This window comes from Chiloscyllium punctatum, chromosome 38 (genome assembly GCF_047496795.1).
Source record: "Chiloscyllium punctatum isolate Juve2018m chromosome 38, sChiPun1.3, whole genome shotgun sequence".
NCBI classification, from domain to species: Eukaryota; Metazoa; Chordata; class Chondrichthyes; order Orectolobiformes; family Hemiscylliidae; genus Chiloscyllium; species Chiloscyllium punctatum.
The window spans coordinates 68,823,792-68,848,759 of NC_092776.1; positions in this window are offsets into that span (position 1 = coordinate 68,823,792).

The window sequence follows — 24,968 nt, forward strand, 5'->3', positions numbered from 1 at the left end:
AGTAACTATTAGTTGTGAGATAATTATGGGGAAGAATAGTCCGAATATAAATTTTAAAGTTTTAAGTTTAGTCAGGCCAACTTTGAATGTTTTATGTCGGCACTTTGAAAAGCTGCTTTGGAGAAGCTATTGGCAGGAAAGTGGGAGCCCTTCACACATGAGTTACAGAGACAACGACAGCATGTTCCTGTCTATGAGCCGGTAAGGCTGGTAGGTTTAGGGAATGCTGAATGGCGAGCAGAATTGAGGCTCTGTTCAAAAAAAGGCAGAAGCATATGATAGGTACAGACATTAGGGATTGAGGGAATCCATGATGGAGTGCCAGGAATGTAGGCTAATACCCAAGAGGGAAATCAGGAGGGCAAAATGGGGACATAAGATATCTTTCGAAAATAGGGTAGGGGACAATCCAAAGAGAATCTACAAATACATTAAGGTCAAATGAGTAACTAGGGAGCGAACACTCCCCTTAAATATCAGCAAACTGACCTATGTGTGGAAATACAGGAGATCAGTGTGATACTAAATAAATAGTTGACATCAGTACTTATCGGACAGAAGGATATGGAAGGTAGAGAACTTGGTGAAATGAATGGTGATATCTTGAAAATTGTCTATATTACAGAAGATGAGGAGCTGAATATTTTAAAATGCATAAAGGTGGATAACCCCCTCTGACCTTTTAAGTGACTCTTGGTTTAGGCACATGGATTTTAATATAATGAAGGGCATGAAGCTTAGTCTGACCTTAGAGTAGGATAAACTGCCGGCACAACATCAACAGCTCAAGGGCCTGTACTGTGTGCTGCATTGTTCTGTGATCTATGAACTGATCAGGTGTGCCCCAGAATCTATTGGGAATCTAGGGAAGTAACTGTTCGATCTCTGGCTGAGATACTTGCATCATGGACAGTCACAGGGAAGTTTCTGCCATTGTTTAACAATAGTTCCTAAGGAAAAGACAGGAAACTGTAGACAAATGGGACTGATGTCATTGGTGGAGCGGATTGAGAGGGCCAGGATATACTTGTGTTTGGAAATGTAAAGTCCGATTAGCGATAGTCAACATAACTTTGCATGTGGGAAATCACGTCTCACTAATTTGATTTAGCGTTTCGAAGAAGTGACGAATAAGATTGATGAAGGCACAGAAATAGAACTGTGGAATGGAACATGGACTTTAGTAAGACATTGAAAAAGGTTCCGCATGGTAAACTGGTTAGTATGGTGAGATCCCATGGAATACAGGGAGAGTTGGAGATCATTGGCTCGAAGGTAATCGACAAAAGAAATGTTTGTGAACTGTTTTTTTTGGACCGGAGGCCTGTGACCAGCAGTGTCCCACAAGGATCTAATGGATTTTGTCATGTCATATAAATGATTTGAATGTGAATACAATAGGAATGGTTAGTGAGTTTGTAGATAACACCAAAATTGGTGAGGTAGTGGACAGTGAAGATGGTTAACTCAGAGTAAAACGGGACCATGATCAGCTGGGATAAAGGGCTGAAGAGTGCCTGATGGATTTCATGTTAGACAAACGGAAGGTGTAACACTTTGTTGAGGCAGATTGTGTTAGCACTTATAGGTAGGATCCTGGGAAGTGTTTTCAAACACAGAGAGCTGCATAGAAATTATAGAAGCCCCAGGCCATTTGGACCATCGAGTCCACACTGACTCTACAGATAACATGCTGACCAACACACCCATATTTTACCCTGTTAACTCTACATTTCCCATAGACAATCCACCGAACCTGCACATCCCTGGATACTGCGGATCAATTAAGTGAGGTCACTAATCTTAACCTGGCCATTTTTGGGCTGTGAGAGGAAATTCAAACACCCAGAGGAAACTCACGCACACACACAGGGAGAAGGTGCAAACACCGCACAGAGAGTCACCAAATGGTGGAATCGAACCCAGGTCAGTAATGCTGTAAGGTAGTATCACTAGCCACTGTGCCACTCAATGGCCAGCTGCGAGAGAAACTGCATCCTCCCACTTTCTCTGGATCTGTCACATCTGTTCAAATGATGCCGAATTCCAATGCGGTGCTTCTGACAAGCCCTTCTTTGCCTCCACCCCAGGATTCACATTCTGAATGACAGGGCCCTAAGCTGTGACTGACACAGTACCTGCTCTTCTGCCCTCACCCCGTCTCATTCTTTTCAGGTCAGGTTGTCCATTAATACTGCAGCATGCAAGATAATTACTGATCTAAATTAAAACAAAGAGCTGTATACATTGGAGATCGAAAACAAAAACTATTCTGACGAAGAAGCCCCAAATTAAAAATGTTGACTCACTCTCTTCCGACAGAGAATTAGGAAAAAATGAATTCTGAAACGAATTCCTGATGAAGGACTTATGACCGAAACGTAGACTTTCCTGCTACTTGGATGCGCCCTCACCTACAGTGCTATTCGAGGGCCAAACTTTCGACTTTCTTCCTTGAAATGGTACCAGACCCGTTGAATTTTGCCTGCAAACGCTTGTATATCTAATTCCTGTTTGGAACATTCACATTTTTTCCCTGCAGTATTGACTTTCATGCACATCTTACACCAGTGTTTGATTGTACTTCTTGTTTATAACCTCCAGTCAAATTGTTTCAGTGTAATCTGATTGCTGGGGTGAGATGAATGGTAGATTGAGAGAGATCTTTCCGGAGGCCTTTCTGCATGTCACAAAACCTCGCTGCACTTTGTTCGAACAATATATGAATTGAAAAGGCAGAGAAGGATATGAGCCAAATGCAGGGAAATGGGGTTAATGTGGACGGACACTTTGGTTGGTATGGACCAGTTTTGGCTGAAGGACCTGTCTCCGTGCATGACTGTAAATGAAAGTGGTTTGGGGTATAGACAGAGAGGGTGAGATTGAGCAACAACGCCTTGGAAGGATGTGTTCACAGGTTTCAGAATGCTGAGATATAGACATTTCGATAGCATCCGGCAAAATAAGCCAGTATTACCAGGAATGGTGGTGAACAGAATATAGGCGTGAGTTCAGATGATGGAGAGCTTTGGATGAGGATTTGTTCTGCAGCTGTGTATCTGTGAATAGGGTCAGCAGAGTCTTCAACTCATGCATCTGAATCGAACAATAATTTTTCTTCATGTGATTTACAATGAGTGTGACAGGGGGATTGTCTGCACGAGGCCGAGCTCGTTTCCTGGTGCTATTTTATCAAACTCACCACATTAGCTACCCACCCGAACCCATGGTGTTCCTCTCATTCAATGCTAGCCCGATTCTCCCACCCATCTTGGCTTGAGGCACCCACCATCGCCCGGATGCCCCTGGATATTCCATTATCCCTGGCGGTGGTGCCATCTTTAAAAGGACAATGAGCACTCGATTGAGCTTTCCTCAGTTTGGAGCTGCTATGTACAGTTTATCCAGAGCACATCAGATAAGGGTCAATTACAACGTGGTTTGTCAACAGGGTCACAGATATCCTGGTGGATGGGTTAGTATATCTCTTTCCAGAGTGGGCCACATCACCAGACCCACCGAGCATGTTCTGAGCTCACCACCCAGCTTAGTGCAGGATCTGCAGTCTGAAGGAATGTCCAGCAATACAGGACAAACACCGACAAACATTAAAACACAGAAATAGAGAAAACACACCAGATCATCAACGCCACACTCACAGTAATCTAATTCACTGGAGAGGTAGAAAAGGACAACCAACTCCCATTCCTTGACGTGATGGTACAGAGAACATCGAACGGAGAATTCACCAGAAAGGTATACAGGAAAGCCAAACACACAGACCAAGTCCTGAACTACGAAAGCAACCACCCTAACACACACAAAAGAAGTTGCATCAAGACACGATTCAAAAGGACCTCAACACACTGCAGTATACCAGAACTGCAAAAAGAGGAAGAAGAACACCTATACAATGTATTCGCCAAAAACGGATATCCTCACAATTTCATCAACAGATGCCTAAGAGAAAGACAACGGAACGAGGACATGCCGCAACCCAAAGGACTAGCCACACTACCATACATCAAGAGCATTTCCGAACTGACAGTCAGACTACTGCGACCACTAGGACTCATAACAGCACACAAACCAACAGCCACTCTCAGACAGCAACTCACCAGAATGAAGGACCCGATACCCAGCATGAGCAAAACCAATGTAGTGTACAAATTCCCATGCAAGGACTGCACAAAGCACAGCATAGGATAAACAGGAAGACAGCTAACGATCCGCATCCATGAACACCACTGAGCCACGAAACGACACGACCAGCTGTCCTGAGTAGCCACATACGCAGATGACAAGCAACATGAATTCGACTGGGACAATTCTACTATTATAGGAAAAGCCAAACAGAGAAGAGCCAGAGAATTCCTCGAAGCATGGCACTCATCCACAGATTCAATCAATAAGCACATCGATCTGGACCCAATATACCGACCACTGCAGCGGACAGCTGGAACTGACAACCGGAAGTGGCAGATTCAAACCACTATAAATGCCGGAGGAAAGATCACAGAAGCGCTTCACAGGAGGCTCCCAAGCAGGGAGGATGTCACCTAGACAGGGGGCGAAACGTCTGCAACAAAAATTCCCAGCTGGGCGACCAGAACCACAACAATAAAACGTGTTTATTCATCACAAAATACTGGGACAGGAAACAAGCATTTCTGCACATACCAAAACATGAAAACTACAAAGAAAGAAGTCTGTTAAAATAAACTTACGATGTGGAGCTATATGAATTGAAATGTGAATTACAAAACCACGGACGAGGTGTTCAAGCTTTATTGGTCATTATTTGACCCACAGCTGAGATGCTGATTTCCCCCCAGTCAGTGATCCCCCTTACTGAGATCCTCTCGCCCTGTCTCTCAAGCATAGTCCAGAGGAAATACAAGTTCCTGTTGGCCCAGAATATTTAAATTAATTCACCTTCTCCTTGGAACCAATCTATAGTTATTTTGGACTTTGTTCAGCAGTCAGCAACCCGGCTCTGTGAAATTATTGGCGATAAATGATCTGGGATGACAGCATAGTGCTCACAGGTTATGGCACCAGACAAATGGCTTGAAGTCTGTGGGAGTTTCTAAATAACATTCCTGTGTATTTCTCCTCGTGCTGTCTTCTGATGTAACTTCACACTCGTCTGACACCCCTTGATCTCACTCACTCTGTCGCTCCGTTTTCTCTCCATTCCTTTTATCTCTCTTCACTTCCTTTGCCTCTCTTAATTTTTCTCTCTCTCACGCACACACACACACAGTTCTCTGTTTTCAAGTTGTGATGTTGGAGAGCACATCGTTGTACAATGGGCGAAACGGCCTCGTTCAGTGCTTTATTAATTCTGCAGCTCTCTGAACCACAATAAAGACTTCAGCACAATAAAGATATCAGGTGCCTGGAGAGACAAGCTGGTCCTGCGAAGGACACAGTGCAGAATCATCCTTTCTCTCTTCCTGTTGCCTGATATGCAGCGGCCTTGAAATATCTGTTCAAAGAAAATAGATTGAAATTCGTGCAGGCGGGAGGACGTTCACCAGATGATTTTGCTGTCAGGATTTAATAAGCAGTTCCCACATACAAAATGTGGATTTGCCTGATAGCAGCTCCTCCCAATTGACACGGCCTAGCTCTGCCTGATACTGACGTAATTTGCCTTCCGCTAATTCAGTAGCTTCACACAAGTTCTTGACTTATCTATGTTCGTAGCTATCTTAAATCTGAAGGAGCTGTGATCACTCTTTCTAAAATTATGTCCCACTGAAAGGTCAAACACCTCGCCAGGCTCATTAGCCAATATGAGGTCCAGTATGGCTCTTCCTCTTGTTCGACTATCCACATACTGTTGCAGTTAATAAATTCTGCCCCATCTAAGCCTCTTGCTCCAAGGGACTCCTAGTCATTATTGGAGATATTAAAGTCACTCACCACGACCACTCTGATTTTAATACACCTTTCCTTAATCGATGTACATATCTGTTCCTCAATCCCTCCGTGGCTGTTGGAGAGATTATAGTAGCGCAATGCTTGCAGCCATCTTATTTTTGAGCTTTACCCATATTGCTGCAGTGGAAGATCCCTCCTGTATGTCCTCTTCAAGTACAGATGTAGCATTCTCCCTTATTAGTAAAACACCTCGTCCACCTCTTTTACCTTCCTCTCCATCTCTCAAAGAACAATGAAAACCTGGATTGTTGAACTGCCAGTCCTTTCCCTCACTCAACCAAGTCTCTGTAAAGCTACAACATCATAGTCCCATGCATAGATTCAGGCTGTCAGTTCTTCGGTCTTAACCATAATAATTCTTCCATTGAAATAAATACACTTCAGCCCAACTCCATCAGATCCTGACCTGATTTTTGGTTTGAGTTTCCCTGATGTAAATTCTCCTCGTCTATTCGCTGGTAATAGGACATTAGAAAAGACTGCCAGTAAAGCAGAAAATATTGCAAACAGACAATTTCTGTATCCTCCCTTGTCCCTTCTATCAGTACATTGCATCACACACTGTCCAATTCCAATAAACTGCTGGATAATTATTATGCTTCAAACAACAGTCTCCAGCCTCTCAATGCACATTCTTCAACTCTCTCTGCACCTATTGGATTAACTGTTTTCTGATCCCTCTCTCAACCAAATCTCTGTAATATCTATATCATAGTTATATATACTCATTCAAACTCCAAGCTCCAAGCTCATCTGTCTTGCCTGTTTTACAGCTCATATTAAAATCAGCACACTTCAGACTGCCAGCCCCATTGTGTTCACTCCACACTGCCAGTTTGTTGTTAGTCTTAGCTGTACTGGGATTAGTCTCCAACTACTCTTCAGTCACTGTGCTTGTGGACGTACTGCTCTGGCTCCCCCACCGCCACACTAGTTTAAACCCTCCTGATTGACAATAGCAAACATGCCTACCAGGAGATTGCTGCCAGTTCACGTCCATCCCGTCCTTCTTGTGTATTTCATACAGACCCAGGAATCCCAATGTCCCACATATCGGAGATTGCTGACAGTTCCGATGCATCCCGTCCTTCTTGTGTATATCCTACCAACCCGGGAATCCAAATGATCCACATATTGGAAGTGCTGCCTACCCTACCAGCTCATTGGCCATGTTTTTAACTGTACTGCCTTCCTATTCCTAACCTCACTGACACGTGGCATAATCTAGTCTCTCTAACATTCAAAAATCCTTTCAGCACAACTCCAGCAAGATCTTTACTTTGAAATGGATAGGCTGGACAATAAAAACTTAGTGACATCTCATTAACCAGGAAAGTGGAGTCCAATGAATCAGTCGCAATGACCGCAGGATCTGATATCTATCACCTTCACCAAACCTGTGTGACAAGGTATACATATGGAGCATCTATTTGTAGGTGGATGAGGATAAACAGAATTAGTCCAAAAGACCAGAAAGTGTCAGAACAGGTGGCTGCCAGTCAGCCTGTTTACTCTGCTTTGCTGTTCAATTGAATTTTAGTTATTCTGTTCCTTTTAATGGCAGAGTCCTTGCCCCGCATCCCTGGCAGGTCAGAAAGTGCCCAGTGTCTTTTTGTGCTCCTTGCGTAGGGAGCATCCAATGCCAGGTGATGGGGTGTGGGGAATCCCGGTGTGGCTCGATGAAAGGCTGCATGCAGTGACGGATGGACTCAGGGATTGAGAGAGACAGAGCAGGTAATCAGACACATTCACTCACAATAAGTAGCTGGGCAAGATTCCCATGTATTCGGGGAGCCCGAGCACCAGTGCCACTTTTACAATAAACCCATCATAATTACAGCAATTCTCCATCAAATACAAGTAAATATACTGCAGATGGCAGAAACCTGAAACAAACATAGAAACATACTGTGGAGAGAGAAAAGAGTTCATTCTCCCAATGCAGACACGGGGAGATTCTAAAAAACTCCACAAAGACAGGGTCCAGTGATTGGAATTATTCTTATTTGAATGAAAATAGTCTTACCAGTGATAGGCAATATGGTTTTGTGCAGAGAAGGTCATGTCTTACCAAATGAATGGAATTCTTTGAGGATGTGACAAAGTTGATTGATGAGGGAGGGTCTGTAGATGTCATGTACGTGGACTTCAGGAAGGCGTTTGGTATGTTTCCTCATGGTCGGGGTATGTCGAAAGTGAAGTCACATGGTGCGTGAGCTGGTGAATAAAGAATTGGCTGGGCGACAGGAGGAAGAGAATAGTAAGGGGAGGGAGTTTCTCAAAATGGAGAACTGTGACCAGTAGTTTATTTTAAGATGTTTCTGGAAACATACATGAATGGGCAGGGAACAAAGAGACACAGATCCTTAGAAAATTGGCGACAGGCTTAGATAGAGGTTTTGGATCAGCACACGCTTGTACAACCGAATGGCCTGTTTCTGTGCTGGAATATTCTTTGTTATAAGATTATCAATGACCCATCAGACCCCAGTAATGTTCTCCTATAACCTCTTCCATCAGGCTAAAAGGTACAGAAGCTTAAAAACACTGAGCGGCTGGTTCAGGAACAGCTTCTGCCTGACTGTTATTAGACTGATGAGTGTACTCTCTAATCTCAGATAATGCTGATCTTGTTCCTGTTGATCTCGCCTTGCTCACGCCCTGTGCAGCATAAACTGCATGGCTCTCAAACATATTTTATAGACATCGCTGGCTATTGGTCGCATCTCCCATCACTAATTCCCCTAGTGAAGTCAGTTGTGAGGGTGAATGATGGACGTTTTGTTATTGCAGGCGAGATGACTCTGCCCTGTTGTACACTTGCAATGCTGTCACCATCGTACCCCGAATCTCTGCCCCTCCACAAAAAAAAAGAAACACAATCAGGATGTTGTTACTGTGCTGATCTCTCCTTCACGGGAACAAATCCCAGCCAACAGACTGTCACTGGGCACAATTGCCCTGAACATAGACAGGAAGTTTGGAGTTCTCTGAATGGTCCTCTCACTGCTCTATTAAAGAAACGTTGGACTTTCCATATAGAATATGTTTAAGTAATTAATTTATACAAATTGATAAACATCTTAATGCAATTTTACTTGCTGTAAAGCAATAATTTTTCACTTTTTTCCCCTCAGTCCGAAACCAAAAGTGAACTTATTCATTAAGACTTATGAATTAATAAGTCAGGTTTAGCTAGTAGATCGGGCGGAATGGGGGTAGTGGCTGTGGAGACTGCATGGGGAGTACAATGATATTCTCCAGTCATCATCACTCTTAAGCTCAGATAGAATTAAATATAGTTCACAACAAGGAACGAGCCAACGTTTGGGATAAGTAATGCTCAATGACAATGTGAACTGAACACGATAATTTTAAATGTGATAAAGTGAACTATATTTTATATACACACTATTTAATTATTGGGAATACAGATTGAGTAGTGTCACCACACCTGAAGCATTAATTTTGATGTCTCTTCACAGATACAGCCAGACCTGCTGAGCTTTCCCTCTAACGTCTGTTTTTGTTTGAGATTGATCATCTTGTTCATATCTGGCAGGATGCTTACAATTAAAAACAGATGCTAATAATAAAATGTACAGGGCTACGTGGCCATACAAGAGAATAATAGTATAAATATCGCTCATTCCAAACTGGAAGAGACAATGGGCTGAGTTTTCACCACCTTTGCTGTAATAATTCTATGTTATGCATTGAAACTTTTGGAGAGTGGGGAGACAAGCTTGTTCAATGAAGGACAAAAGTGTTCCATCATCAATAATCTATCCCTATTATTTCATGAAGTTCAGCTGCCTCTAAAATGTATTTTCAAACAAAATAGATTTCCTGAGATTTACAAGATGTTCAGATTTTCTTTTTACTTTCTATCTTAAAGAAGAATCAGATTTCGGCTGTAATTCAGGTGTCACAGACACACCAACTGTAATAGAAACATGAAAGGATCACAGTGTCCAAATATTACCAAGGTCAACATGTAGACATGTCAAGAAACATGACATGTAGAGATAATGGAAGCATGAAATGCAAACAGAACATGCTGGAGAAACGAAAACTGTGAGGAAGTGTCTGCAGAGAGCAACAGAATTAACTTATGTCATATGATGTGACACTGTTTTGAAAAGTCCGATTAGAATCAAAGGGTATTTTTATTTTGTATCTCTGCTTAGATGTTGTCAGAGCTACTGAGTTTCACTCCACCTCTTTTGATTTCTTTCTTCTTTCTGAACTGTGACGAAGTGTCTGATCTGAATGATAGCAGCAAAGCTGTTATCTCAGTTGAATCTAGAGTAATTTGTTATGGACATTAAATGAGAAATTGCAAAGTTCCTATGTTTGACAGGGCTCTAAATATCGATGTCATATTGCATTGTGAGACCTTGCGATGAAAATGTTGACACAAAACAGAAGTTTGCAGCAGGTCTGGCAGCATCTGTGTAAAGAAATCAGAGTCAGGTCCAGTGCCCCTTCCTCAGAACTGATAGTAACATGGAAAATGTTGGTTTATATGCAGAAGAGACTGGATAGCTCTTAATGGAGACTGTTAGTACCTAACAATAGGGTGTGAGTAATGGAAGGCTATGTGACAACTCGGCCTGGTGTATGGGTAGGGGGCGAGGACATTGGGGAGTTCAGACCCGAAAATGACTGAACTTGATTTTGAGTCTAAAGGGCTGCAGAGAAGGCACATGGAAAATGAGGTGTAGTTCTTTCAGCTTGCATTGAATTTGCCTGGAACACTGCAGCAAGCCTGACACAGAGATATTGGCCAGGGAACAGGATGGGCTGTTAAACTGGCAGGCAACTGAAAGCTCAGAGTCATTTGCAGCAGTCCAACTTGGATGTTCTGTGAAGCGGTCACCCAGTCTACGCTTCATTTCCCCGATGTAGAGGAGACCACATTGTGAGCAGCGCAGGTAGTAGACCGGATTTCGGGAATTGTTGGTAAGGTGCTGCTTCACCTCGAAGGTATAGTTGGGCCCTTTGATACTGATGAGGAGGGAGATAAATGGGAATGTGTCACACCTCCGGCAGGGGAAAGTGAAGTGGACCTGTGGTGGGAGTGAATAAAGAGTCGACCAGTGTGTCCTGGAGGGAATAATCCCTCTAGAAGGTGGACAATGGAGGAGAGGTGAATATGTGCAGGTGGGGACATCTCGCTGGAGGTGGGCGAAATGCGGGCTGATGATCCTTTGCATGTGAATGCTGCTGGGATAGTAGGCAAGGACAAGGGAAACTCCGTTCCGAGAGGGAGGGGAGGGGTAGGCTAGAAGTGCAGGAGATTGGTCTTACTCGGTTGAGTACCCTGTTGACAACAGTGATGGGGAATCCCTTGATTGACGAACAACGTGGACAATTCAAAGGCGTCCTTGTTGAATTTCGTATCATCAGAAGCAATGCAGTGAAGACGGAGGAACTGGGGGAATGGAATTGAGTCTATGCAGGAAACCAGGTGTGAGGATGTATACTCCAGGAAGCTGTGGGCGTCAGTGGGATAATACTGGATATCAGTGGCTTGTCTTTCCCCAGAAATGGAAGCAGAAATGTTGAGGAAAGGAAGTAAGGAGCCAGAGATCGACCAGGTGAAAGTGATGGAGAGTTTCAAATTCCAAGCAAAATCGGTGAACTTTTCCAATTCCAGACAAGAGAGAGATGCAGCAGCGATGATATCATCTATGTATCGGACAAAGATTTGTGAATGGGTGCTGGAGTAGAACTGGAACAGGGAATGGTCGACGTCCCCCAGGAAAAAAGCAGGCATAACTGGGGCCGAAGTGTGTTCCATGCACTTTCTCTGTGTGGCAGGAGCAGGCTGAAGCAATGGGTCTGCCCGGGCAGTTCTGCTTGTGAATTTTTGAGAAGAGATAGAAGCGAGCTCTGCTATCAGAGGACCATCAGCTCGGGGGCAGTTAGGAGGGTGGGGCAAGTGGGGAAGAAATCTCCAGATGAAATGTGGTCAGTTATCGTAGTTGATACAATGGCTTGATGTGCCATGGTAGGGTCATGGTCCAGGGGGAGATTAGAGGAGGTACCTGAGATTGGGCGTTCAACCTTTTCAATGTCAATGTCAGTCCACCAGACTTTTGCAGCACCACGCATGTCGGCACAGGCTGAATAACACAGTCAGGGTTGGACCTAAGCACATGGAGTGTAGGCTGTTCGGACATTATTAGTATGGATTTGGTGAGGGGAGTGCAGAGAAATTAAGACAACCAATGTCATGTTGAGATTTCTCAATGAACCGATTTAGTTCAGGTAAGGGCCAGAAGGAAGTGTCCAGGTGGAGGGAGAGTATTGCAGCTGGGGTATATGGGACAGGGAGAGGAATCTTGTCGAAAGAAATGGGCACTGAGGAGAAGACAGTGGAAGAGCTCAACTAAATGTCATGCCTAAAATTCATTAAAGTGGGCGCACAGAGAGGTAAAGTTCAGACATTTGATTAGTACAGAACATTCAGCATCAGAGAGTGGAAGTTAAGGAGGGATGGTGATTGATCGACAGGAGGTGGAGTTGGGGAAGGGCCTGGAGTCAGTGGGCAGGTATCGGAGGGAAGGAAGGTTCCAGAGGGTCAAGGGCATCTCTACCTTGTTGCAAATTGTGTGCCAAGTACATTTGTTTAGCACGACGAATGAGCCGGTGAAAAAATTAGAATTGTGGAGTGGTGCAGACTTTAGTCAATATAATGCGATTCTGTTGGACAGAGAAAACGTTGATCTCAGTGGTACTGATATCGCACGATCACGCCTCAGAAAGTTGCTGATTGAAAATAATTGGGAAGGTAATCTGATTGTAACGTCCTGATTTAACTGGAGTGACACTCAAGCAGCAAGTTTTATTTTTCGGAGACTTTAGACCAAACTGTGAAAACACAATATGATTTGACGTTATTAACAAGACAAATTTATCCATGGTTTTGGAAGACACTATCAAGGGCAGAATTTATTTGTCATTCCCAATAGATCTGGGGAAAGTTTCATTGTTTAGTGACGAAATTACCAGCGCAGAATTTCCTGCGATTCCCAGTGACCACAGTTTACTCAGGATCTCTGATGTCACATGAGTCAAATACTACTTTAATGCAACGCAAGTTACTCTGATCTCACCTCAACTGACATTGGAAGATAAGTTAAATGAATAAAGAACAAAAGGCCAGTACACAGCCTGTTTAAACAATGTGCTCACTCTACTCACAATGTTTAAGGTAAAACTGATGCATGGATTTCTTACTGTGAGGGGAGGTTTGTTCTATTTGTGATGAGGCTGTTTGGTTAAGCGCTGTGACAGAGAGACAGAAAGACACTCCACTCTGTACCATGGGGAACAAAACCACCCTGTTCACGGTGCATCAGACAGTGACAGAAACACACTATTGTCTGTTCCTATTGGACATTGATCATCTCAATCTCATCATTCACTGATGATCAATAGCAGCACAGAAGCCAGCGGTTCCAGTCATCCCAGTTGGAAAGCAAAAAGGGGAAGGAAAGGCCAGAGAAAGTGGGAGTAACAGGGGAATTGGTGTAACTTACAGAGGGTTGGCAGAAGAAGAGTGTGAAGGGAGATCATCAGTGGAAGAGTATGTAGCAGCAGGAGGGGTAGTGCAAGGGAACTAGGAGTGTAAGGAATGAGTAGGACGGAGGAGGAAGAAAGGCAGATGAAGTTTTAGTGACAGGGAAAAGCTTGCTTTTGAGGTAGTGAGATTGGATGAGAAAACATCACTGTGCAAGAAAATCGGGATCTGTATTCCATTCAAAATTGAGAAAGGATTTCTTGTACATTTTCTTCTATCACTTGATTCTTGTTCAGGTTGGACATGTACTATATATTTCTACATCTCCATCAAGTGCAGACGACATGTTTCTTTCTCCCATACGTGGTGTTTCAATATTTTTGATTTTTTTCAAGTATATATTTGCTTCCAATTCAAGGTGGATATGAGAATATGATTTGATCTTCTGCAGTTTGCCCATAATATAGAATTTATTTGAATGCTTATCCTCATCACACTCGCTGATTAAAACAAACAATGAATGAGTGCATGTCCATCCTGCAGATGAAAAATTTCTTCAGCTCTGGCTATTGCAGGGAATGTTACAAACAACAGTGCCACGCAAAGTGCTAATGTTCCACCGCAAGATGCCAAACCCTAGTTTACCCTAAATTATTTACAATGTTTATAAACAAAACATGCAGAGGGGCAGAGTGAAAAAGGTGAATTCAACTCTGTGTCGAAAATGCTATTTGTGGATCCCTCATAAAATGTGTTAACTACATCACTCATAAAATCACCAAAATAGGAAAAGCAAGAGACTGGAATTGTCCAATCATCATCTGAATAACATCTGGAGAACAGGAAGGAAATCACGGTTTGTTTGTGATATTCAGAAATGACGATTGTGAGAATGTGGAATGTGCGGAGCAGTGGAATGAAGACCAATGTTATGGATGACACAAAGATGAACTGGGTGGATCACAGTCAGGAGGAAAGTATTAGTCTACAGGAGGATAGAAACAGATTATTCAGATAGCCAGATCAATGGCCTGATGAAATTTAACACCGATAATTTGGGAAGATGCAAGTCAGAAGTAACAAGACAAGTGAGTACTCAAAAGTGAGTATGAAAGAGGAGGGCTAAATTTGCTCGTTTTTTTCTTTGCAGCAGGGAAGGTTGTGGAGGGAATATGGTACAGGTGTACAAGAACAAATTGGGTATGGAGGGGATGAACAGACAGCAGCAGTTTTCCTTAGTCAAAGGATCAAAAACAAAAGGACATACTTTTAAAGTGAACGTCAGGGGATTGAGAGAGGATTTGTGGAATGTGTTTCTAACTGAGAAGATCGTATGAATCTGGAATGCGTTGTCTAGATGGGTGGTTGAGGCAGGTAACCTCACAAACGTTTAAAATGTCTTTGGATATGCACTTGCTGGCACAGACATGATAGGCCTGTTTTTCATTGCAGGATTCTTTGCAGTGGCAGCCATGAACACTCTGGTATATTCTGAAAAAAGTAACAATGGCAGTTGCTGCTTTGTTCCTTTGACTGTGCTCAGTAAGTGGCTATATTACAAACCAGCATAATCTCATGCAACTTCAGCACTCACTCAACCAAAGGCAGCCCAGCCATCTCCGGGACCATCCAGTGTAATTCATATACTCAGTGCACGCATTGTCCAACAACACCACTTACAATATTGTCGCTGTATGCAACCATTATTAAAGCAACAGCTATAACATGAAGACAGCTTTTCCTCCGTTATAATACAGACCTCGAGCAATAAGGGTGTTATTAATCTGAAGCATAATAAATTATTTCTCCGGTATTCACTTTGACAAGCAGCAAATTTTCCCGTGTTTTGCTGCCAGTTGTTTATCACGGAATTCCCTACCTCAATCTCTTAAACCTTTAACATTTTCTTGTGCACTGTCTCCCTGATCTCACACACCTCAATCACTCACATTCTCCACACTCTCCATCCTTACTTGTTAATCTCTAAAAAACCTGCACCTCATCTAGATAATTTATTCCAATTCACAACTCACTGTTTTCATTCCTTCTCTCGGCATGGTCATTAGAATGGCCGTGCCTGATGTCCTATTCACCTAGACCTTCTGCTCAGTTCCAGATCTGCTGTTTTGTTTCTCACTCTCCTGGTTTAAATAAATCCATCTGAGTTGCACTAGCACACCTCCCGACAAAGATGTTTGTGCTCGTCCAGTTAAGATACAATCTTTTTTGTACAGGCCCCCACCTGTCCTGGAAAATATCTGAATGATCCAACAATCTGGAACTCTCACCCGTGACCTAGATTTTTAACAACATGTTAAGCAGTATTGTCTTCCTCATCCTTCCCTATTTTCCACTTGGCATGGGGAGTAATCCAGAGATTACATAGGATTGTTTCTCTCTCTCTCTTTCTGTCTCTCTCGCTCTCTTTCGCTCTCTCCCTCTCTCTCCTTTTCTCGCTCTCTCTCTCTCGCTCCCCCCACACACACATTCAGAAGACAAACAGACAGACACAACATAACTTTGCAGGTGAATACAAATAACCGTAAAATAATCGGAATAATAACGGGAATGAAGGATTTAGTTTATGGGAGGATGAGAGAAATTGTGCTTCTTCTGGATGTCAGTTTGCTCGCTGATCTGGAGGGTTCATTTTCAGACGGTTCATCACTGTACTAGGGAACATTATCAGTGGGCCTCAAGTGAAGTGCTGGTGTTATGTCCCACTTGCTATTTACGTGTGTAGGTTTCCTTGAGTCAGTGATGTAATTTCCAGTATTGGTGATTTGATGTCCAGTTTTTTTTCTGAGAGAGTGTTAGATGGAATCAAAATCGATGTGTTTGTTGATAGAGTTCAGGTTGGAATGTTATGGTTCTCGGAATTCTCGTGCGTGTCTCTGTTTGGCTTGTCCTAGATGGATGTGCAGACGCAGTCGAAATGGTGACCTTTCTCATCTGTATATAAGGGTACTAGTGATAGTAGGTTATGTCTTTTTTTCTGGATAGCTGTTGTTCATGTATCCAGGTGGCTAGTTTTCTTCCTTTTTTTTCCAATGTAGTGCTTGTTACAGTTCTTGCAAGGCTTATTTTTCCTGGAGGAGATCAGACAAATATGTGAACTTATTGCCGTGATCTAACATATGAAAAGATGTAAAACAGGAGTACTCCGTTTCCGTAAGTTGGCACTACAGCATCATGGAGTTCTGATTTCAACATTATCAGCAAAAGAGCCAGGAGTGAGATAAAGAAAATCATCTTTATTGGGAGAGTTGTTAGGATTTGAAATGGACTGCCTGCGAGAGTTGTGGATGAGCCAGACCTCTGTTAAAAAGCAAGTTGTTGGAGGGAATTCTGAAGGACAGGATGTACATGTTTTTGGAAAGGCAAGGACTGATGCGGGATAGTCAATATGGCTTGGGAAACCATGACTACGAATTTGACTGAGTTTTTTGAAGAAGTAACAAAGAAGATTGATGAGGGCAGAACAGTAGATGTGATCGATATGGACTTCAGTAAGAGGTTCGACAAGGTTCCCCATGCTAGACTGATTAGCAAGGTTATATGTCATGGAATACAGGGAGAAGTAGCATTTGGGTACGGAACTGGCTCAAAGGTAGAAGATAGAGGGTAGTGGTGGAGGGTTGTTTTTCAGATTGGAGAACTCTGGCCAGTGGAGTGCCACAAGGATCAGTGCTGGGCCATCTACTTTTTGTCATTTACATAAACGATTTGGATGCGAGCATACGAGGTACAGTTAGTAAGTTTGCAGAGGACAGCAAAGTTGGAGGTGTATCGGACAGCGAAGAGGGTTTACTCAGATTACAACAGGATCTGGACCAGATGGGCCAATGAGCTGTGAAGTGGCAGCTGGACTTTAATTCAGATAAATGTGAGGTGTTGCATTTTGGGAAAGCAAATCTTAGCAGGACATGTACACTTAATGGTAAGGTCCTAGGGAGTGTTGCTGAGCAAAGAGACCTTGGAGTGGAGGTTCATAGCTCCTTGAAAGTGGATTCACAGGTAGATAGGATAGTGAAGAATGCGTTTGGTATGCTTTCCTTTATTGGTCAGAGTACTGAGTACAGGAGTTGGGAGGTCATGTTCCGGCTGTACAGGATATTGGTGAGGTCACTCTTAGAATACTGCGTGCAATTCTGGTCTCTTTCCTATCGGAAAGATGTTGTGAAACTTGAAAGAGTTCACAAAAGTTTTACAAGGATGTTGCCATGGTTGGAGTATCTGGGCTACAGGGAGAGGCTGGGGTTGTTTTACCTGGACCGTCGGAGGCTGAGGAGTAACCTTATAGAGATTTACAAAATTATGAGGGACATTTATAGGATAATTAGACAAAGCATTTTCACTGGGGTCAGGAGTTCCAGAACGAGGGGACGTAGATTTAGGGTGAGTGGGAAAAGATATAAAAGAGACCTAAGGAGCAACATTTTCACACAGAGGGTGGTACGTGAATGGAATGAGATGCCAGAGGATGTGCTGGAGACTGGTACAATTGCAATGTTTAAGAGGCATTTGGATGGGTATATGATTAGAAAGAGGTTGCAGGGATATGGGCCGGGTGCTGGCAAGTGGGACTAGATTGGGTTGGGATAACTTGTCGGCATGGACAGGTTGGACCGAATGGTCTGTTTCCATGCTGCACCTCTCTATGACTTTAACTGGGTATGTATTTTGAAATGTGAATTGAACAGGCTGCAGAATTAGGGCTGGCAAATGAGAGGGGCTTGGGATACATTCCTGGAGCTGATGCACACACAGTGGCCAATGGCCTCCTCCTGTACTTACAAGTTTTGCACTCTATTATGTGTCTAATATGAAAAAAGTCAGTATCCGATTATTTCCCATTGTAAATGCTCGCGAATATCTGATTATTTAGTGCAGCACAAGCATTTAAAATGCAAGTATTGCAAAGTCAGCATCATTTTATAGTCTAAGTATTGCTCGGAACATGAATATTTTAAATGTTGTATCACAATTACTAAAACAAATCTGTCATTGCTTTGGCACAAACCTCTTTGAAAATGTCTGACTTTTCATTCACACGATAATATGTCCATCACTTTTGATAACTGTCCACATTTCATATTAAATAACATTCCTTCTAAAAATTAAATGTTTTCAAATTATTGTTCACTAAAATTTGATAGCACAGATCATATAGTTAGTTTAATATTCACAGTGTATGTTGAATTAAAGCTATTTTTATTTCGCTGGCAAATAGCTGAAGCTTGTACATTTCAGTGAGAAATTGAACTGATTGATTATATATAAATATATAAGAACACTAATTCAATTTGATTGTTCAATCGTTTGCTCACTCTGAACTTGTAATCATTCAGAAGCCAACCACTTTCAAAATGTTGGAGTCACAAAGAATCCTGACATTTTGTATGTAATTCTATTCGCCAAAAATGTTACATCCATGTTGTTTGTTCGATACAAAATAAAATGTGCTTTCTTTATTTCTGTGTTAGAAAATCTTGACAGAGATTATATTTTTGTTCCATAAATATAGAATCAACCTAATTCTTTTCAGAGATTATAGTTCAGTCGAATAATCATAGTTGACATCTTATTTTTGCGCAATTCACGAAACATAGCAAACATCTGATTAATACATGGGTCACCCAATAGATTGTATCTGAAGAAAACAGCAGCAAATGACAAATCAAGAATTACGTTAATAACTGAATTTGGCGGAGCCTGCGTGGTGTTGGACACGACACATATTGCACTGGCATTCAGGTGAATGTAATAATGAACAACATAACTGGAAGTGTTGGGCTAACGCCCCTCCCCAGCTTCCTAATCTCACACAGATCACTCCCTCAAACATTCAACAATTTAAAAGAATCCAGACGCTGGGTGAAACATAAAACATAGAACAGTACAGCATAGTGCAGACCCTTCGAGCCTTGACGACCTGTTGTATATTTATCCTATTCGCAGATTAGATTTACTGACTTATCATTCATTGTACTATCATTCATGTGCCTATCCAATAGTCACTTAAATATCGGTAATGCAGCTGACTCCACTAACGCTGCTGGCAGTGCATTCCAAGCACCTACCACTCTCTTTGTAAAGAACCTACCTATGACCTCTCCTCAAACCTTCTTCCAATCATATTAAACGTATGCCCGCTCGAGATATCCATTTCCACCCTGCGAGAAAGTCTCTGGCTACTAATTCTGCCTATATTTCTCATCATCGTATACACCTCTATGAAGTCAGCTCCCATTCTTTATTGCTCCAAGGGGGAAAGCCCTAGCTCCATCAACGCTACTTTGTAAGACATGCCGTCCAGTCCAGGCAGATCCTGGTAAATCTCCCAGGCACCTTCTCCGAAGCCTCAACATTTTTGCAGTAATGAGGCGACCAGAACTGAACACAATATTCTAAGTGTAGTTCCACCAGACACTTTTGGCGCTGCAGCATAACCTTGAGGTTCTTAAACTCAATCCCTGCCTAATGAATACACCATACCTCTTAATAACCTTATCAGCTTGGATGACAACATTGAGCGTCCTATGATATGGACCACACAATCCCTATGGTCCTCCAGTCTGCCAATAATCCTGCTTTTAAACATGCATTCTGCATTCGAATTCGACCTTTAAAAATGAATCCTTTTACACGTATACAAGTTGACCTCCATCTTCCATTTACCAGCCCAGTTCTGCATCCTGTCAATGTCCAATTACAACCTACGCCAGCCCTCCACACTATCCATAACGCCAACATTTTTATTACATTGTTAAACTTACTAAAGCACCCTTTCACTTTATCATCCCAAGTCATTTGTAAAAATCACAAAGAACAGCAGTCTCAGAACCTATTCCTGAAGAACGCCACTGGTCACCAAGCTCCAGGCTGAATACTTTCCATGTTCTACCAGCATCAGTCTTCTACAGGTCAGACAATTTTGTATCCACACACACAGATTTCCCTGTTTCCATTTACCGCATGCCTCCTTATTTTCTGAATGAGCCGATTTTGCAGTAACTTATCAACCACCTTGCTAAAATCCATGTACATCACATCCACGGCTCTACCTTCATCAATGTGTTTGATCCCATCCTGAAAGAATTCAATAAGTTGTGTGAGGCATGATTGCCCCTCAAAACGCCATGCTGACTATCTCTAATCAAACTTTCATTTACCAAGTAATCATAAATTCTGTCTCTCAGAATCCTCTCCAATAATTTTCTCAATACAGAAGTAAAACTGTAGGATTATCCATATTGACATTCCTGAACAAGAGAATAACTTTTGCCACCCTCCAATCATCAGGCAATACTTCAGTGGACAGTGGGGACGCAAGGATCATCGACAAGGGCGCAACAAACTCTTACCTCACTTCCTCTGGTAACCTCGGGTGCTTCCTGCCTGGTCCAGGGGACGTATCTATCCTCATGTTTGTATTTCAATCAGTCTGTACTTCACATACCTTTGTCTACTCCCTGTCCAAACTACTGATTGATTGCTTTCCATTTCAGGGCTATATACAGCGCTGCCCTCCTGAGCAGTACCGTTCCAAATATCCTATGAATCATGGAATGGAAAAACAAATGTGAACACCCAATTGTCTTCCTGATGAACGGCCTGTGCTCAAAGTTCTCACTCTCTTGGTCCTCGGATGCTGCCTGACTTGTTGCGCTTTACCAGCACCATACTTTTCGACTCTGATCTCCAGCATTTGCAGTCCTCACTTTTGACATTACTGAGGACTGACCCCTCTGCACACTGAGCAGGGAATTAATCAGCAGGAATTCGTTGTATTTGGATCTGAGTGTTCAGTTCTGGAACATTGCATTTGATTAACACATTATTGAAAAAAGAAATTACAACTCAAAAATTATTCATTCAGTCCCAGAGTTACAGTTTTAGTTCATGGAAAGGCAGCTTGATAACAAACAGTAAATGACTGAAGAACTCCGAGGTACAGATGTATTCCAGGTGCTATCTTCCAGGATGGATGTTACTTACCTTAATGCTGGGAATATTATCGGACTGACAGATGTGATAAGAGAATGAGGTGACATGGGGGAGTGTGACATTTTTGCCATCACAGTGATGTGTTTAAGGCAGGTCAGATTAGGTTAGATTACCTACAGTGTGGAAACAGGCCCTTCAGCCCAACAAGTCCACACCGACCCGCCAAAGCGCAACCTACCCATACCCATTCCCCTACATTTACCACTACGGAAAATTTCCCATGGTCAATTCACCTAACCTGCACATCTTTGCATTGTGGAAGGAAACCGGAGCACCCGGAGGAAAGCCCCGCAGACACGGGGAGAATGTGCAAACTCCACAGAGTCAGTCGCCTGTGGCTGGAATTGAACCCGGGTCTCTGGTGCTGTGAGGCAAAAGTGCTAACCACTGTGCCACCGTGCTCACCCATAATGTCTCATGAAGCCCCATCACCATCCCTGGGTATATCCTGTCCCACCGAAAGGACAGACCTACCAGTGGTGGGGACTCCCTGGGATACAGTCAGGGAAGGAGTTACCCTGCAATTCCCCAACAATGATTCCAGAACGCAGGAAATCTCATGGTAACAGATCATGGTCAAGGAAATCGCCAGAGGATGGTTATGTCCTGCTGCCCCACCCCTCCTGTCGGTGATAACTCAGTTCCCCTCGATGATGGAAACAACTCAGAGGAAGCACTGAAAGTGATAAGGACTCAGGCCGTCCTCTGGGTGTGCGACTTCAATGTCCATCGCCAAGAGTGTCCCCACAGGCCCACCGCTGCCTGAGCAGGGACAGGCTTCAATACAAACAGCCAGACTGGGGGAAACATTCTCACCAAACTCCTTGTCCCAGATGGATCTGACCCTGACAGTGTCTGTAGGAGCAGTCAGCACACAACTCAATATTCTGTGGTACATGAACTATGGGCAACACACAAGAGGGGTAAAAGAGAAGGTGGTGTTGCCTTATCAATTATGGAGTTAATCACTGCAGTTAGCTCAGATCTTATATTGGAAGGGTATTCAAATGACGCTTTGTGGGTTGAGGTTAGGGGCAAAACAATGACAGACGCATTGCTAGGGATATATCTTCGATTCGCAGATAAAAGAAAATACAGCAGCAGATATATAACCAATTCACTGAGGTGTGTAAAAAACAATAATAGGATCATTATATTCAGACATTTCAATTACAAACGTTCATTAGGGCAGTGATTTTTTTTAAAGAGGGGAAAGATGACTTGACATTTATTCCTGAGAGCTCCTTATATCAACATGTAGCAGATACAACAATGCACGGAGCAGTGCTGGGCCTCACTGTGGGGAACGAAGCCAGTCAGCTGCTGCAGGCAGGATTGGAAGAGCATTGCATGACCAGTGACCGTGACCGAAGCGTTTTTAGCTTGTTAAGGAAAAGACCAAAAGAAAAAGTTTTGAAAAAACAAAAATAATTTAGATGAGGAAGGCAGAATTTATCAAAACGAAGACAGAATCTGGCCACAGTACAGTTACTTCTGGGTGGAACTGTAACATAAAAGCGTGCAGGTGGGAGTGGTGGGGGTCACCTGCTCACAATGGAATTGATGAAAGTGTCACCGCAACATGTTACTCCAAAGATGAAATGTAGGAAAACAAGCCCGGAGAACTTTGGGTATCTACAAATATTAAGAATGGAATTAAAAATGAAAGAGAAGCTTAAAACAGGCAGAAAGTGAGCAGGTCAATGAAGGTCCCAGAAAAGTAGAGACCGTGTAGGGCTAAACTCAAGAAAGTAAGTAGAAGAGCAAACGGGGGCGGGGGGGGGGGGGGTGGGGGGTGGAGCGGTGATAAAATATTAGTGGACAATATTTTCAAGAATCCAAACACATTTTATCGATTTATTAAGGGTAAGGGGGAACAAAAGAAAGAATAGGGAGTATTAGGATCCGAGGAGGCAAGTTGTGCATAGAGCAAGAGAATATGTCAAAGGCGTACTACATATTGGTCTTCACTTTGGAGGAGCAGTTACTGTATTCAATGTCTGTTCCTGACAGTGTGACCTTGAGCAAATTGACACAGAAGGTGAGGAAGAAGTGGAAGTTGATGTATGATAAAAAGTGGGCAAATCCCTTGATCCGGATGAACTGTATCTTAGACCATTGTGGAAGATGAGGGAGGCTCTTAAACCTTGCGTTGTTTTTTGTTGTTTTGCCCCTGGCCACAAAGGTGGTATGATTGAACATGACAACATCTAATGTTGGTTCAACTTCCACACAGAATGCTAGAAAAAAAAAGCCATGGGATTAAAGACCACCAAGTCTCACATCAGTGGGAGGGAAACAATTGTAGAAAATTGTGATAGCTGTTGAGGAATGATCACTAAATGTCTTCAAGGCTGAGATGAACAGACTTTTAAACAAGGGTTACAGGGAAAATGCAGGAAAATGGAATTGAAGGTTATCAGAATAAATGTACCTTAATTGAAAGGAAAAACAGAGTCAGCGAGCGGATGTGCATCATGTCTCTCGTATATCTAATGGTAAACCTTTTCTAATAGCCTGTATTCATTGGAACATCAGCATCTCTCCCTCCGGAATAGGACACAGTTTGGAAAGCAATCAATAGATCCAAGGAATTCATAAATGCAGTACTAACAGACAGAAAAAATACCAGAGGACTGTGACAAATGGATTGGCTGTCAGGATGAATATTTGCATCAGCGCAGTCACCATTACTCAGAGGAAGACCTCAGCAATGCACCCTCCAAGTCCAAGTCTGGTCCGGGTGTGAAGGAGTGCGTAAGTCCCAAAGAATACATCACTGCAGTGTCTCCCTCCTGCCCTAATCTAAACTAGGTGTGGAGTGGTCTATTGACGTGCTGTTCGGAGCACAGTATGTAGTAATGCTTAGGTTCCAGAGGCTTCGGTGAGCAGCGGCTCAGCAAAACGTACAAGTAAGCTCAGTTAAAGTCTTTAAACGCTAGTTTGACAATAGTCGACATGGCAGTTGCATGTTCCTCCTGAAGGATGTGGGAACTCAGGGAGATTTCCACTGTCCCTGATGACTATACGTGTGGGCAGTGCACCCAGCTGCAGCTCCCGGGAGACCGTGTTCGAGAGCTGGAGTTGGCTGCTCTCCGGATGATCCAGATACAGAGCACTTCAGAGATAAGAGCTTTAGTGAGGTCGTCACACCCAAGTTTCTCCCTTAGCCATGTTTCTTTAGTGACTGTCATATCCCAGTCCCATGTAAAGATCCACGTCCTGAGTTCATCAGCCTTACCTATCAGCTGTGTTGCTTTTAAATAAAAGCAATTTAATCCAACAGGGGTTACTTGTTTCCTGTCGTGTTCCAGGCAGAGTGTAGCTGGACTACAACCAGAATGGCGAAGGGAGTAGGCAGAGAGTGCAGGAATCCCCTGTTGCCATTCCTCTCGAAAACAAGTACACCATTTTGAATACTGATTTTGTGGTGCTGGGGGATGTTTGTCAGGAAATGACCGTTCAGGGGAAAGCAGCA